Source organism: Eptatretus burgeri, chromosome 1, assembly GCF_056783735.1.
Source record: "Eptatretus burgeri isolate ZD-2024b chromosome 1, Ebu_testis_v1, whole genome shotgun sequence".
Classification (NCBI taxonomy): domain Eukaryota; kingdom Metazoa; phylum Chordata; class Myxini; order Myxiniformes; family Myxinidae; genus Eptatretus; species Eptatretus burgeri.
This window is the reverse complement of record NC_140961.1, coordinates 35,913,469-35,928,932: the sequence shown is the minus strand read 5'-3', so window position 1 is coordinate 35,928,932 and position 15,464 is coordinate 35,913,469. Positions and strand designations below refer to the sequence as shown.

At 43.4% G+C, this 15,464-nt stretch overlaps 1 long non-coding RNA gene across 1 annotated transcript; it reads right to left on the bottom strand.

Annotated features, from left to right (window-relative positions):
* Nucleotides 1–40: 40 nt before the first annotated feature.
* On the bottom strand, nucleotides 41–14,003 carry LOC147034235 (uncharacterized). Its single transcript, XR_015057603.1, has 4 exons — nucleotides 11,180–14,003; nucleotides 10,870–11,044; nucleotides 8,518–8,684; nucleotides 41–8,382 (listed from the first exon to the last, which is right to left on the bottom strand). It is a non-coding gene; the product is annotated as an uncharacterized LOC147034235 (long non-coding RNA).
* Between the last annotated feature and the right edge of the window lie 1,461 nt (nucleotides 14,004–15,464).

The window sequence follows — 15,464 nt, the reverse complement described above, 5'->3', positions numbered from 1 at the left end:
TTGAACTGTTGTAGTTTTTCTATAAAAAACATGAAATTGTACAAAGGGCCCATGTACTTATTACATATTATTTTTAAAATGTGTTTATTATTACAACATACATCTACATATATATATATATATATATATATATATATATATATATATATATATATATATATATATATATATTGTTGTTGAATTCCGCCACCCAGGCGTGCGGACGACTGCTTTTAGCAAATCGCGGCCGCGCGCCCACCGACCATGGCAATCCAATCGCAGCTTCCGGATCAACGCCGGAATCCAGCTACGGGTGGGTTTTTAAGCACACCACAACCTTGTCAATACTCTACCCACGCTGCAGGGTCCGATGGTCGATTTTCCTAATTATTCACGCGGGCAGACTACCGAGAGGTTGTACCTCAACGGGACCTGCTTGGAAACGAGCCGCTTTAGGCCTAAGTCACATTTGCTCGACGGCGAGGATACGGCGGCCGTATGCCCTCTGAATTGACAGAAACGTGCGGCGGCCGCAGAGTTTCTGCGGTGGCCTCAGAGTGGCCCTACGCCGTTTGCCTATATCTTACAGGTCATAAGGTCGCCGTGGAATTATAACGCGGAGTTATAACTTTTTTCATTTCTATGTTCGCCGTAGCAATTCGACAAGCCGGAAAAAAAAAAAAAACTGGTAAAAAAAAAGTAACCTATTCGTTACCGTCCGTCTGGCCGCACGTTCGCCTGCGGTCGCCTTGTGGGCACCTTAAGGCTACCTTGCGTCTGCCTTGAAAATTCTATGGCCACCGCAGGGCCCCCTCAAGGTCACCGTGCGACATCAAATCAAAGACCGTACGACAACCCCACGTTTTCGGTCTCCACAATTTCTAAGACCTAAGGCATAAGTCACATTTGCTCTACGGCGAGGATACGGCGGCCGTACGCCCTCTGAATTGACAGAAACGTGCGGCAGCCGCAGAGTTTCTGAGGTGGCCTCAGGGTGGCCCTTCGCCGTATGACTATATTTTACAGGCCGTAAGGTCGCCGTGGAATTATAACGCGGAGTTATAACTTTCTTCATTTCTACGTTCGCCGAAGCAATTCGACAAGCCGAAAAAAAAAAAAAAATTCACCCATTCGTTACCGTCCGTCTGGCCACACGTTTGCCTTAGGGCCCCCCTGCGGTCGCCTTGCGTCTGCCTTGAAAATTCTATGGCCGCCACTGGAACGCCCTAAGGTCACCGTGCGACATCAAATCAAAGACCGTACGGCAACCCCACGTTTTCGGTCTCCACAATTTATAAATACGCCGTGCAGCTCCCCGAAAAATAAAAACATATGTGACTGCTACATTGTGTGACCGTGGAAATACTGCGGCCGCCGTATAATTGCTAGTGGCCGTAGATTTTGGAGACCCCACGGCCACCGTGGCAAATGTGACCTCGGCCTAAGCAGCTCGCTCCGTTTGCGGTTACCGAGCGGTGTATTATCACGAAGCCCCGTTGGACCCGATTTGCTTATCGGTATTAAAACCAGCTATTTATTCCGAATGCAATTATGGCAGTTCAATGGAGGAAGGGACGCAACGAGCGGGTGAATATTCAAACAATGACATTTATTTATACATGCACATATGCAAGCAATGGGGGTAAGGGACAAGACACGAGCAAAAAGACCTACAGCCGATGTCTATTTACTACGTACATGCACTTAACCACAATTCTACTTCGCGGACAAGGCGCCACAGACTTTCATTCAAAAACCCCAGGAAAGAAAAGGGGGAGAACAGGGCCCGTAGACCTTTAATGTTCCGCGGAGCTATGAAGAACGCAGGAGCTCCGCAGGTTACCTGCCACCTTTGTGGTGACTCGCGGGCGATCCTCGATGTCTCGTCGTCAACACGGCAGCTGGTGTAATGGCGGCTCGGTTAATTCAGGCCTTGCCGTTTGGCCTAGTCGATCGGGCCAAGCCGACGATGCCTCAGAGGAGCGAACGGGCCTCGCCCTTTAGGAGTTGATGCTCTTTTAAGAGCCCGCCCACTCGTCAGCGTCGCTCGGACCTTCCCGGGGCCCGATCCCTTTGGACCGTTATGTCTCTGGTTGGCGACCTCTCTCTCCGGCTGGTGACTTCGCTGCCTCCACCGACCCACAACTCTGCACGGCGCTGCAGGCTCGACCAGACTCCACTGCAGAGCTCCGTCCTCCACTCCGACTTGACTCTTCACTGCAGAGCTCCGTCCTCCACTAAACTCTCCACAACTGAACTCTCCGGGCGTCTCATTCCCCGCCTTTTATCGGGTTCGTGGGTGGGGTCTGGACTTTCACCTCCGACCCCTCACCTCCCGCTGGCTCCGCCCATTTTGCCATTCTGATACGATCTTGCCGTGGAAAGCGGATGTGGCAGAAATCACTCTTTCCACAAGCGGACGTGGTTGAAATCACCATCTTCACGCGGGCATGACGAAGACGGTGAGGAGATGATTGCGGCCGTTTGGGACACCATTGCCGTTGGTGAAAAGATGGCGCCGTTGAGATGAAGGTGAGGAGATGTTGTTCGTGTTAAAATAACGACAGCAAAAGAATAATGGCTAACTCAAAGATGCACAGCCCGGCACATGAATAAATTCCCTTTCGACATCGGTGGGGAAATCTAACCGAGAACAAACACTTTTCGACATAACTGACCTAAAGAACCTGAATGGTGTTCTGTGAATTTCCACAACCGTAACTAACAATATGTATATATCCATTTGAATCCTCTTGGCAAATGCAGATGCAAGAAAACATTTTCAAACCTTCAGGGTGGGGTGAAGACCCCGAATGTCTCAATGTAAATGTGTATCGTATAGCGCCGCCTGGTGGTAGGCAGTATTTTAAGTCATTTTATCTATTTTGCCAAGCTCACAATCCTGGCACACAACAACCAAGACTCAAAATGTTGTCCAATCCAGAGGCACTGCAATAGTCATTGTTGCGTATTTCCTTTTCGTATTGCATTATTGCCTAGTTTGCCTGTTATTTAGTATGAGCAAATATCACCCATCGCTTCGCTGACGGGAATATGAAAGGGAGGGAGAGAGGGGAGGGGAGGGGAAGAAAGAGAGGGGAAGGAGAGGGAGCAAGAAGGGAGATGAGGGGGGCAGTGGGGGGGGAGGGAAGGCAGCATGAGGTCAGAGGAACGGAAGGCAGACGTGCGGTGGCATGTTAATTACGATTCATATTGTCTCATCAAAATGATTCTGTATGGGATAACAGTGAAGATGGAAACAAAATAATGTATGAAATCTATTTATTTTCTACCGGTCATGCTATAAATACCACCTGGAGACAAACACTGCCCGGAAATGTCTGGAGACAAACTTCCGTCCAGAGATACCGCCCGGACACGTCCGGAGCAAACTCCCATCTGGACATAGATACTGCCCAGACACATCTGTAGACAAACTTCCATCCAGACATAGATACCGCCCGGACATGTCCAGAGCAAACTCCTATCCGGACATGAACACGGCCCGACAGGTCTGAAGACAAATACCATCTGGAGATAAGCAATGCCCAGATGCGAGAGACAGAGACAGACAGACAGACAGTGAAGAGTTAGCCGAGAGAAAATGTTATGCTTTGTGAACAAAACACACACACACACACACACAAACATGTACAGAACCTGTAGAAAGTCCACACCCCTTTAAAATGTTCACCTTTCGTTGCCTTATATCCTGGAATAAATTGCATTAAATCAGACTTTTTCTACATTTATTTATACAACATAACTCACAATTCAGAAAATTATTTAAAAATACAAAACTATCATATATTGGTTGGATAATTGTCAACCCCCCTTAAAACAGCAAAATCAATCACCAAGTTCATTTGCCTCCACATGTGTTAAATTGTAGTGATTGATTATTTCAGAATAAAATCAGCTGTTCCTGTATAGGTTTCCTCTTCTGGGTCGTGCATGTCACAGTAAAGACTCAACCATGAGCACCAAGAAGCTTTCAAAACACCTCTGGGATAAAGTTGTAGAAAGGCACAGATCAGGGGATGGGTATAAAAATATTTCAAAGGCCCTGAATATCCCTTGGAGCACAGTCAAGACAATCATTAAGAAGTGGAAGGCGTATGGTATCATGAGGACCCTACCTAAATAAGGCCATCCCTCCAAAATGGATGACCAAGCAAGGAAGAGACTGTTCAAAGAGGCCAATTGCAACTTTGAAAGAGCGAGATGCCTTTATGGCAAAGACTGGTCACTGTGTGCATGTGACAACAATATCCCAAGTACTCCACAAGTCTGGAAAGGAAGCCATTGTTCAAAAAAGCCCACCTTGATTCCCACTTTAGGTGTGCAAAAAACCACTCCAGAGATTCTAAAGCCATGTGGCAAAACATTTTGTGGTCTGACGAAACCAAGATGGAACATTTTTGCCTAAATGCAACACATTACGTTTGAAGCAAACCCAACACAGCACATCACCCAAAGAACACAATCCCGACTGTGAAGCATGGTGGTGGCAGCATCATTTTATGAGGATGTTTCTTATCAGCAGCGACTGGGGCACTTGTCAGGATAGAAGGGAAAATGGATGGAGCAAAATGCAGAAAAATCCGACAGGAAAAACTGCTGCCCTCTGCAAGAAAACTGAAATTGGGACGGAAGTTTACTTTTCTGCATGACAACATCCCGAAGCACACAGCCAAAGCTCCACTGGAGTGGCTAAGGAACAAAAAGATAAATGTCCTTGAGTGGCCCAGTCAGAGTCCCGACCTAAATCCAGTCGAAAATCTGTGGCATGACTTGAAGATTGCTGTCCATCAACGCTTCCTACACAACTTGAATGAGCTTGAACAGTTTTGTGCAGAATGGTCAAATATTTCCCCTTCAAGGTGTGCAAAGTTGGTGGAGACTGATCCCAACAGACTCACAGCTGTAATTTCTGTCAACTTGGAAGTTGTGGGTTGATGTGGAAAAAAGTTTGATCTAATGCAATTTAATTCCAGGCTACAAGGCAACAAAAGATGAAAATTTTGAAAGGGTGTCCAAACTTTCTTTAGGCAGTGTATATATATATATATATATATATGAGTGCTTGGCCGATATCGGCAATTTTTCAGAAACAAGGAAATTGGCGTCAGCATGATTACCGACTACAGTACGTACTGCAGACAACCCCAAAACCTTAAGTAGCTTTCATCCTTATTTTAGGGGAATTTCAAGAAACAAATTTTAAAAACAACGTTGCATTGCCGACGTTTCTGGAAAGATGTGCATAAACATTAATCTTTATAAACAGCTGCATATGACAGGTGGAAAAAAATTGCTTGGTAATTGAGAAAATGCGTTTATACGGCAAACCGCTTGGAAATCGGGTGTCATCAAATAGACTTTGCTTTTATTCTCACAAAGGGAAACCATATAACCTTGATAAAGTACACACGGTTCAAATAAAATATTCGTCACGAGGACAAAGGAAAATGTGATCACTCATATGCTGCTGAGGTTAAAAGTTAAAACCTCCACCACACATGCTAAACATTACCTCGACGTGTTTCGACTTATGAGTAACTTACAAGTAACGTGTGTCAATGATCGCATAACGTGCGTACAACTTATGGCCAGCGTAGCGGAACGTGTGAGTCATACGCTGGCATACGTCGTAAAATTTTCAGCATGTTCAAAATTTCTCGACGTACTCGTCGTACTACGATGTATGACAGCGTGCTTCAGTATGCTCTTGGCGTATACACAACTTACCCATAACGTATTTGACGTGTGCCAGCGTTTTAGACACATTTTTCATAGGTCGGCATACGCTGGCTAAATCGTCAAGGTGTGACGGTGATGTTGACACTTCGATTTCCAGTGCGGTTATGATTTAAATTGTTGAGCGTTTGCCTTTTAATAGGCTACGCCACGTAATCGTCGGCGATACGTGCAGCGCGCTATGCATAAGTTAGACTATCATTGAGCATAGGTTGTGAACGCCGACAACACGCTAATCATTCGTTGGTATAAGTTATCGATAAGAAAACGAAACGTTCTGTGTATGTTACTAATAGGTTATGCATACGTCCAACTCGCTATGAATACACCAAAAACTTTAAAAAAAAAACATCAAAAGTTCAGCGTACGCCAGCGCCCAGCATTTTACATACATTTTGATACGTTGCCTTTGCTGGCAAAAACGTCAAGGTGCGGCAGGGCCCGAACATCTGGAAATAAGTCAGAGATGGCATCACCACACTTCACAGCACTCTCAGTAGCAGAGTAGAGTTAACCTCCACCATCGAAGATGGATGGAGGTTCCTGTTTTCACCCCTTTCTGTTTGTTTGTTTGTTTGTTTGTGAACAGTATAACGGATAAACTCCTCGACAGATTTCGACGAAACTTGGTGGGGGGGTTAGGACTGGTCTAAGGATCATGCCATTATATCTTGGCTTGTCCAAAATCCAATATGGCCACGATGGCGGCCAATTTGAAAAAGTATTAGAATTTTTTTTTTTGCATTTCTACATGTTTTAAGTGATTTCCAACCCCCCCCCCAAAAAAAATTGTTGGAGAAAAATTTTTTTGCAACTTTTTATTCAACAAAATTTCGATTTCTTTTTTTTTGCATTTCTCCATGTTTTAAGTGATTTCCAACCCCCCCGCCCAAAATAATTGTTAGAGGAAAAAAAAAGAAGCAAATTTTTTTTTAAACAAAATTTCGATATTTTTTTTTTTTTTTTTTTTGCATTTCCACATGTTATAAGTGATTTCCAACAAAAAAAACATGCCAAAATTATAATTGCGGCTGATTTTGGAACTTCAGGTGGATATACCACGTTAAATCAATTTCTGTCTCAAGGAATCAAATTATGAAGAATGAATTGAGTATGTAAAAGGGAAAGTTGCAAACTATAACTCTGTGAGCACTGTTGACGTCAAATTGAATGAATAGGATATCAGGTTCACTTGAGTGACCGAGCAGTATTGGCAGCGGAGGTTTTGCACTCGAACGAGTGCTCCCCCTCGAGTTGAGAAATGAGATTGATCAGTTATGGTGGCACCCCACGAAGACAAAGAATCCTCCAGAGGGCATCCTGATTCACTGAATCAAAAGATTTGTGGAGATTAACATAGGCTGCAAGCAGCCCCTCCCAAAACTCTCGTCTGTGTTCGGTGAGGACCTGAAGAACAAGGATACGGTCAATCGTTGACATCCTTGGAGTAAAGCTCGACTGCTCTGGGTGCTGGTGGTCAAGCATATGGTGGCGAATCTGATCAAGAATTATCCGAGCAATGACCTTGCCCAGCACTGAGAGTTGCGTCACCCCCTCAGTAGCTGTTGCAGTCCTGGTGATCACCCTTCCCTTTCCAGAGAGGGACAACAAGGCCCTTCTTCCAGTCTGTTGGGATCATGCCTGTGTTCCAGACAGAGCAGAGAACTGCATGCAATGATATGAGTGCAGCATTTCCATGAGCCTTAAGAAATTTGGCATGGACGCCACAGGTCCCAGGAGCTTTACCCCATTTCAACTGGTTCAACGCAGCCTGTGTTTCCACAAACGAAGGTGGATCACAGTTGATTGGAGGGTTAGCAATCGACATAGTAACATCGTTTATGTCCAACTTAACAGCTGGTGGATCCGCCTGGTACAGCTGCTCAAAATAACCGGCCCAGCGGGCCTTCACTCTGTCCTTTCACATTCTTTTTAGATCGTGACTGTCGGCACCGTAACACAGTGCTTCAACATCGAGAAGGAACCCAACCTTGGTGTCAGTGTCGTGCAAACGAGCGAACATTTCGTCCATTTCTCTGTGAAGATGGTTGAGTGTTCACTTCATGACTCTTTCCATTTCCTCCTTTGCTGTTAACCCAGCGTCTCTTAAGTTCTCAAGTTCTCTCTGTTACGAATCTGCGATGGGTTGCAGATTCGTAAAAATACTTCTGTTCGCTCAAGAAATGCCAATGCTTGTACGTATATTTCAAATACTGTACTGTCTGCAAGAATGAGAATGGTTTTTTTTTCCAATTAAATGTTGAAAAAAACCTTCCAAAATCCTTGGTTTGTCTCAGACGATTGTGAGTTCCTCCCTTTTGAACATTTTGAAAGTCCGATGTGATGTATTTTGGTCAAATGTGTGATTATCACAAATCTGATACACTTTCAGAAACTTCAACAATTGGAAATTTCTGTCTTTAAATTTATGACAGTCCTGGTTCCTATATTTTGCTTAAACATTCCTGATGTGATGATATCCCAGACCTGTCGCTACTTGCTTCGCAAGTCTTGAAAGATAATGGAGGAGATCGCTTTTTCCACCTCCAGCATTCCCTTTGAAAACCACAATTTTCCGAGAGAGACCTGTCCTCCAGAATGTTTTGTAGCTGAACATGAAGATATCCTCTGCCCTCCTGTGTTCTGTTGGTGGAGATAAAACAGTCATTCCTCAGTATTATCAGTGAAAACTTCATAACGCATTGCACTGTTTTCAACAACAAATAAGCCAATATTGTAAAGCACATTATTTTATAAGTCTTAATCAACAAGACTGACCTTTTTCTCTTGGGCTTTTCTGGAGCCGTTTTTTGATCTTTTGCCTCTGTCTTTTTTCTTCGAAAACAATTTCTCAGAAACCCAACGCAAGAATGCTTTTTCTTGGGTGACACATTCTCTCGAATGAAATTTTTTGACTCGTGTGTCTTGGCACTGAAACAAGTTCCCTGGAAAAAAGGAATAATAAAAGTGTGAGTCGAGTACAAATGTGGGAATTAAAACATGGAGACCTTCACTTCGTTCCACTTCAACAGTGTATTGAAAACATTCAAGAATGAAAACAAAGCTACTTTTCATGATCAATGTTTGTTCTGACAAATCACGTGTCACTCAAAATTCAAGCTCCATGATGGAGTGCCTTTCAAATCACGAAACTATCAACAGTATGAGCTGTAGTCAATGTTGCAGTGGGAATTACTTCTGTTGAAACTCAGGTTCTCTCTCCAGAATCATCTCACTGTCAATGGCAAAATGAAAATCTGGTAACTACAAGTTAACTTGAGATATGTGCACAAGTCCCGGATCTCATGCTTTTCTGCACTGAATAAGTAACGATGGCATTGTCTCACCCATCAGGAGCTGCCTTAACCTTGTCCGCTGACTATTTGTCCTCTCTTTCCTGGGCACATGACAGCATCCTTGTGCCATGTTTTAGACATGAAAAAATGTGCATGGTCCTTCATCGGGTAATTTTTACACAAATGAACTGATTGATATTAAAAAAAAAACATTCAAAGCTCTTTTTTTCGTTGTGTTCCACACACAGGTTAACTGGACTTACTGAAGGTTTTAGTCAACTTAAAGGTCAAGGTGAATGACTTGTTATAACTCTCAACACGTACAAGTGGGTCTCTGACCCATTTCTCACATTTCCCTGACTTACAGGAAGGGCCATATACATAGTCAATGGTGAATCTTTTCACTCTTCTGCTCAGGAAACATGCAGACAGCCTCATGTGGAATATGCTTGTCTGATAAAGGCTTGAGGTACATTACCACATCGATGATCTTTATTGATTCCTTTTCCAAAAAGTGCTGAAAAGTGTGGGGGCCATTACACACCCCTGACAAATTTCAGTTACAACTGGAAATAAGTCAGAGATGGTATCACCACACTTCATAGCACTCTCAGTACCAGAATATAGTTGAGAAATGAGATTGATCAGTTATGGTGGCACCCCACGAAGACCAAGAATCCTCCAGAGAGCATCCCGATTCACTGAATCAAGCAATTTGTGGAGATTAACATCGGCTGCAAGCAGCCCCTGCCAAAACTCTCATCTGTGTTCGGTGAGGACCCGAAGAACAAGGATACGGTCAATCGTTGACATCCTTGGAGTAAAGCTCGACTGCTCTGTGTGCTGGTGCTCAAGCAGATAGTGGCGAATCCTATCAAGAATTATCCGAGCAATGACCCTGCCCAGCACTGAGAGTTGTGTCACCCCTCAGTAGCTGTTGCAGTCCTGGTGATCACCCTTCCCTTTCCAGAGAGGGACAACAAGGCCCTTCTTCCAGTCTGTTGGGATAATGCCTGTGTTGCAAACAGAGCACAGAACTGCATGCAATGATGTGAGTGCAGCATTTCTACGAGCCTTAAGAAATTCAGCATGGACACCACAGGTCCCAGGAGCTTTACCCTATTTCAAGTGGTTCACCACAGCCTGTTTTTCCACAAACGAAGGTGGATCACAATTGATTGGAAGGTCAGCAATCGAGAAAGTAACATCGTTTATGTCCAAGTTAACAGCTGGTGGATCCGCCTGGTACAGCTGCTCAAAATAACTGGCCCAGCGGGCCTTCACTCTGTCTTTTCACATTCTTTTTAGATCGTTACTATCGGCACCGTAACACAGTCCCTCAATATCAAGAAGGAACCCAACCTTGGCGTCAGTGTCATGCAAACGAGCGAACCTTTCGTCCATTTCTCAGTCAGGAAGTGAACACTCGACCATCTTCACACTTTCCATTTCCTCCTTTGCTGTTCACCCAGCGTCTCTCAAGTTCTCAAGTTCTCTCTGTTACGAATCTGTGATGGGTTCCAGATTTGCAACAATACTTCTGTTCGCTCAAGAAATGCCAATGTTTGTATATTTCAAATACTGTACTGTCTGCAATCATGAGAATGTTTTTTTTCCAATTACATGTTGAAAAAAACCTTCCAAAATCCTTGGTTTGTCTCAGATGATTGTGAATTCCTCCCTTTTGAACATTTTGAAAGTCCTATGTGATGTGTTTTGGTCAAATGTGGAATTATCACAAATCTGATACACTTTCAGAAACTTCAACAATTGGAAATTTCTCTCTTTAAATTTATAATGACAGTCCTGGTTCCTATATTTTGCTAAAACATACCTGATGTGATGATATCCCAGACCTGTCGCTACTTGCTTCGCAAGTCTTGAAAGATAATGGAGGAGACCGCTTTTTCCACATCCAGCATTCCCTTTGAAAATCACAATTTTCTGAGAGACCTGTCCTCCAGAATGTTTACAGCCGAACATAAAGATGTCCTCTGCCCTCCTGTGTTCTGTTGGTGGAGATAAAACAGTCATTCCTCAGTATTATCAGTGAAAACTTCATAACGCATTGCACTGTTTTCAACATCAAATAAGCCAATATTGTAGAGCACATTATTTTACAAGTCTTCATAAACAAGACTGACCTTTTGCTCTTGGGCTTTTCTGGAGCCGTTTTTTGATCTTTTGCCTCTGGATTTTTTCTTCGAAAACAATTTCTCAGAAACCCAAGGCAAGAACGCTTTTTTTTTGGTGACAAATTCTCCGGATTGAAATTTTTTGGCTCATGTGTTTTGGCACTGAAACAAGTTCCTTGGAAAAAATAAACAATAAAAGTGTGATATCGTACAAATGTGGGAATCAATACACGTTGACCTTCACTTCGTTCCATTTCAACAGTGTATTGAAAACATTCAAGAATGAAAACAAAGCTACTTTTCATGATCAGTGTTTGTTCTGACAAATCACGTGTCACTCAAAATTCACGCTCCATGATGGAGTGACTTTCAAATCACAAAACGATCAACGGTATGAGCTGCAGTCAATGTTGCAGTGGCAATTACTTCTGTTGAAACTCAGGTTCTCTCTCCAGAATCATCTCACTGTCAATGGCAGAATGAAAGTCTGGTAACTTCAAGTTAACTTGAGATATTTGCACAAGTCCCGGATCTCATGCTTTTCTGCACTGAATAAGTAACGATGGCATTGTCTCACCCATCAGGAGCTGCCTTAAGCTTGTCTGCTGACTATTTGTCCTCTTTCCTGGGCACATGACAGCATCCCTGTGACATGTTTTAGACATGAAAAAATGTGCATGGTCCTTCATAGGGTAATTTTTACACAAATAAACTGATTGATATTAAGAAAAACATTCAAAGCTCTTTTTTTTCCTTGTGTTTCACACACAGGTTAACTGGACTTACTGAAGGTTTTAGTCAACTTAAAGGTCAAGGTGAATGACTTGTTATAACTCTCAACATGTACACGTGGGTCTCTGACCTATTTCTCACATTTCCCTGACTTACAGGAAGCGCCATAAACATATTCAATGGTGAATCTTTTCACTCTTCTGCTCAGGTAACATGTAGACAGCCTCATGTGGAATATGCTTGTCTGACAAAAGCCTGAGGTACATCACGACATCGGTGATCTTTATTGATTCCTTTTCCGAAAAGTGCTGAAATGTCAGGGGGCCATTACACACCCCTGACAAATTTCAGTTACAACTGGAAATCAGTCAGAGATGGTATCACCACACTTCACAGCACTCTCAGTACCAGAGTATACTTGAGAAATGAGATTGATCAGTTATGGTGGTACCCACGAAGACCAAGAATCCTCCAGAGGGCATCCCGATTCACTGAATCAAACCATTTGTGGAGATTAACATAGGCTGCAAGCAGCCCCTGCCAAAACTCTCGTCTGTGTTCGGTGAGGACCCGAAGAACAAGGATACGGTCAATCGTTGACATCCTTGGAGTAAAGCTCGACTGCTCTGGGTGCTGGTGGTCAAACATATGGTGGCTAATCCGATCAAGAATTATCCGAGCAATGACCTTGCCCATCACTGAGAGTTGCGTCACCCCTCGGTAGCTGTTGCAGTCCTGGTGATCACCCTTCCCTTTCCAGAGAGGGACAACAAGGCCCTTCTTCCAGTCTGTTGGGATCATGCCTGTGTTCCAGACAGAGCAGAGAACTGCATGCAATGATATGAGTGCAGCATTTCCATGAGCCTTAAGAAATTTGGCATGGACGCCACAGGTCCCAGGAGCTTTACCCCATTTCAACTGGTTCAACGCAGCCTGTGTTTCCACAAACGAAGGTGGATCACAGTTGATTGGAGGGTTAGCAATCGAGATAGTAACATCGTTTATGTCCAACTTAACAGCTGGTGGATCCGCCTGGTACAGCTGCTCAAAATAACCGGCCCAGCGGGCCTTCACTCTGTCCTTTCACATTCTTTTTAGATCGTGACTGTCGGCACCGTAACACAGTGCTTCAACATCGAGAAGGAACCCAACCTTGGTGTCAGTGTCGTGCAAACGAGCGAACATTTCGTCCATTTCTCTGTGAAGATGGTTGAGTGTTCACTTCATGACTCTTTCCATTTCCTCCTTTGCTGTTAACCCAGCGTCTCTTAAGTTCTCAAGTTCTCTCTGTTACGAATCTGCGATGGGTTGCAGATTCGTAAAAATACTTCTGTTCGCTCAAGAAATGCCAATGCTTGTACGTATATTTCAAATACTGTACTGTCTGCAAGAATGAGAATGGTTTTTTTTCCAATTAAATGTTGAAAAAAACCTTCCAAAATCCTTGGTTTGTCTCAGACGATTGTGAGTTCCTCCCTTTTGAACATTTTGAAAGTCCGATGTGATGTATTTTGGTCAAATGTGTGATTATCAGAAATCTGATACACTTTCAGAAACTTCAACAATTGGAAATTTCTGTCTTTAAATTTATGACAGTCCTGGTTCCTATATTTTGCTTAAACATTCCTGATGTGATGATATCCCAGACCTGTCGCTACTTGCTTCGCAAGTCTTGAAAGATAATGGAGGAGACCGCTTTTTCCACCTCCAGCATTCCCTTTGAAAACCACAATTTTCCGAGAGAGACCTGTCCTCCAGAATGTTTTGTAGCTGAACATGAAGATATCCTCTGCCCTCCTGTGTTCTGTTGGTGGAGATAAAACAGTCATTCCTCAGTATTATCAGTGAAAACTTCATAACGCATTGCACTGTTTTCAACAACAAATAAGCCAATATTGTAAAGCACATTATTTTACAAGTCTTAATCAACAAGACTGACCTTTTTCTCTTGGGCTTTTCTGGAGCCGTTTTTTGATCTTTTGCCTCTGTCTTTTTTCTTCGAAAACAATTTGTCAGAAACCCAACGCAAGAATGCTTTTTCTTGGGTGACACATTCTCTCGAATGAAATTTTTTGACTCGTGTGTCTTGGCACTGAAACAAGTTCCCTGGAAAAAAGGAATAATAAAAGTGTGAGTCGAGTACAAATGTGGGAATTAAAACATGGAGACCTTCACTTCGTTCCACTTCAACAGTGTATTGAAAACATTCAAGAATGAAAACAAAGCTACTTTTCATGATCAATTTTTGTTCTGACAAATCACGTGTCACTCAAAATTCAAGCTCCATGATGGAGTGACTTTCAAATCACGAAACGATCAACAGTATGAGCTGCAGTCAATGTTGCAGTGGGAATTACTTCTGTTGAAACTCAGGTTCTCTCTCCAGAATCATCTCACTGTCAATGGCAAAATGAAAATCTGGTAACTACAAGTTAACTTGAGATATGGGCACAAGTCCCGGATCTCATGCTTTTCTGCACTGAATAAGTAACGATGGCATTGTCTCACCCATCAGGAGCTGCCTTAACCTTGTCCGCTGACTATTTGTCCTCTCTTTCCTGGGCACATGACAGCATCCTTGTGCCATGTTTTAGACATGAAAAAATGTGCATGGTCCTTCATCGGGTAATTTTTACACAAATGAACTGATTGATATTAAAAAAAAAACATTCAAAGCTCTTTTTTTCGTTGTGTTCCACACACAGGTTAACTGGACTTACTGAAGGTTTTAGTCAACTTAAAGGTCAAGGTGAATGACTTGTTATAACTCTCAACACGTACAAGTGGGTCTCTGACCCATTTCTCACATTTCCCTGACTTACAGGAAGGGCCATAAACATATTCAATGGTGAATCTTTTCACTCTTCTGCTCAGGTAACATGTAGACAGCCTCATGTGGAATATGCTTGTCTGACAAAAGCCTGAGGTACATCACGACATCGATGATCTTTATTGATTCCTTTTCCGAAAAGTGCTGAAATGTGTGGGGGCCATTACACACCCCTGACAAATTTCAGTTACAACTGGAAATCAGTCAGAGATGGTATCACCACACTTCACAGCACTCTCAGTACCAGAGTATACTTGAGAAATGAGATTGATCAGTTATGGTGGTACCCACGAAGACCAAGAATCCTCCAGAGGGCATCCCGATTCACTGAATCAAACCATTTGTGGAGATTAACATAGGCTGCAAGCAGCCCCTGCTAAAACTCTCGTCTGTGTTCGGTGAGGACCGGAAGAACAAGGATACGGTCAATCGTTAACATCCTTGGAGTAAAGCTCGACTGCTCTGTGTGCTGGTGCTCAAGCAGATAGTGGCGAATCCTATCAAGAATTATCCGAGCAATGACCTAACCCAGCACTGAGAGTTGCGTCACCCCTCGGTAGCTGTTGCAGTCCTGGTGATCACCCTTCCCTTTCCAGAGAGGGACAACAAGGCCCTTCTTCCAGTCTGTTGGGATCATGCCTGTGTTCCAGACAGAGCAGAGAACTGCATGCAATGATATGAGTGCAGCATTTCCATGAGCCTAAAATTTGGCATGGACGCCACAGGTCCCAG